This window comes from Sarcophilus harrisii, chromosome 5 (genome assembly GCF_902635505.1).
Source record: "Sarcophilus harrisii chromosome 5, mSarHar1.11, whole genome shotgun sequence".
Taxonomy (NCBI): domain Eukaryota; kingdom Metazoa; phylum Chordata; class Mammalia; order Dasyuromorphia; family Dasyuridae; genus Sarcophilus; species Sarcophilus harrisii.
This window is the reverse complement of record NC_045430.1, coordinates 160,968,776-160,970,974: the sequence shown is the minus strand read 5'-3', so window position 1 is coordinate 160,970,974 and position 2,199 is coordinate 160,968,776. Positions and strand designations below refer to the sequence as shown.

General features: G+C 40.6%; 1 pseudogene; it reads left to right on the top strand.

Moving 5' to 3' along the window:
- The first annotated feature begins 467 nt into the window (after nt 1-467).
- LOC100928216 lies at nt 468-1,868 on the top strand (annotated as a pseudogene).
- The last annotated feature ends 331 nt before the right edge of the window (nt 1,869-2,199 follow it).

Sequence of the window (2,199 nt, the reverse complement as noted above, 5' to 3'; positions counted from 1 at the left end):
CTATTAGATAAAGAGTTCTTAAGATGATTTATAGTATGAACTTTGCAGATTGATGAAGTCTAAATGCTCCTGTTCAGCATAGTGGTATTACATACAAAAAATATTTTAAAAATTGGATTACAATAAGGAAACCAATTACAATGAAATATAGTTATTCCTGAAATATGTGCCTCAAGTTCATTTACATAAGACTCTCCTTATGGATGGAGATGGATAAAAGCTCTTCACCCTGGCATGTAACTTTGAATATATATAGTTTTATGCAAATGAACTTAAAACCATAGGTTAATCTTTTTTTTTTTTTTTTTTCTTTAACGTCTATATCAAGCAACCTTCTCTTAGATGGAAACTCAGGTCCAGGCAGTTGGATAATTGCCTCTATGACAACCTCAACAAGACCTGACCAATCTTCTCTCCCCCATTCAGAGAACAGATGCAGTCACAATAGGGACGTTAAGGGAGCAATAAGGGACAGTGTCCCTGCCCCAGGATAAGCCAGTGCTGCTAGATGTGGTGGAGCCAGTGGGAAGAGTCCGCCGCTGTAATCAGCCACCTGTCCACCTGAGTGACTCCTTAGGCGGAGTCCTAGTGCTTCAAAATGCTAAAGGAAAGGGGAGGAAACCGTCGCTGTTCTTTCTACTCACAACCTGATGGTAATTTGTCAGTACTGTTGGAATCTTTGTGCTGGGGGAACTCTGTGCAGGGAATTCCGGAATCCTATTAAAATGACAACGGCCCAAGAAGTAAGTTACTCTAGAATGCCGGCAAGAGATTGTCCAGGGGAAACTCTGAGAGAGAGTTAGAAGGGAAGCCCAGTCACCAACTAGTGAGCCCCAAAGCTTTCAAAACCATGTTACAAGATCCTCTCGTTTGGGGATATGGCAGGAACAATGGACCAGATAGCTGGCATAAGCTTTTTCCTATCGCCAATGGAAGGCGTCAGTCCCCTATTGATATTAAGCTCTGGAGCGCCAAGTTTGACAGCTCCCTGAAACCTCTGAATTTTAACTACGATTCTTCAACAGCTCAAGGGATTGTCAACAAGGGTTATTCTTTCAATGTAGAGTTCGATGATTCTAGTGACAAATCGGTGCTAAGCGGAGGACCTCTAACTGAGAGATACAGATTGGCTCACTTCAGTTTTCACTGGGGTTGCAGGGATGATCAAGGCTCAGAGCACAGTATTGATGACCTGAAATATGCAGCGGAGCTCCACTTGGTTCACTGGAATACAAAATACAAGACGTTCTGCGATGCGCTGCACCATTCTGATGGACTAGCTATAGTGGGTGTTTTTTTGACAATAGGAAATTCTGAGCCTGAACTACAGGAAGTCATCGATGCATTAGATGCCATTAAACAAAGAAATATGCATGCTGTTTTTACAGACTTCAATCCAGCTTGCCTTCTTCCTGATAACCTCGACTTTTGGACTTACTCAGGCTCCCTGACCATTCCTCCTCTTTTAGAATGTGTGGTTTGGATCGTCTTACGGGAGCCCATTAATATCACCAAAGAACAGCTATCTAAATTTCGAAGTCTTTACTCCACTACTAAGGGAGAATATCCCCAGAGGCACATGGTGGAAAACTGGCGCCCATGTCAGCCTCTGCAGGGCAGACAGGTTAGAAGGTTCTTAAAATAAGATTATCATCACTAGAAATACTGCTTCTCAACAGGAACGGATTCTCTAGATAAACACAAGTCAATCCTAAATCATCATTCTATGCTTGGGCCGCATTCTCCCCTAGTCTTCTAGTCCCTTTGGCTTTCCTTCTAAATGTTTTTATTCAGGAAATGTGAAAGGTTGACTCATGGTTCAATGGAAAGCACACTGCATCTGGAATTAAATGACTGATTTAATCCAATTCTGGTACTTTATTGTCTATGTGATCTTGGTAAATTGTTTAAGTTCTTTATGACTCAGCTTGCCATCTGTAAAATGAGAGAGTTAGAACAAATGACTTCTGAGATCCATTCCAGATCTAAATCTTGGACACTAGGTCCAGGTAAATTTGTTGTTATGAGAAAAACAAACCAAACCACAAATGTTCAAGGATTTTCATCAAAAAGGCTATAATCTATGCTTTAGTGATAAAAGTTCCTTTTTAAAAATGAAGATAAATATGAATTACAAAATCTTTCTTTCACAAGTATTAGGAGGCATCACTATGTGGAAGAGTTAACTTAAAGCTGTGT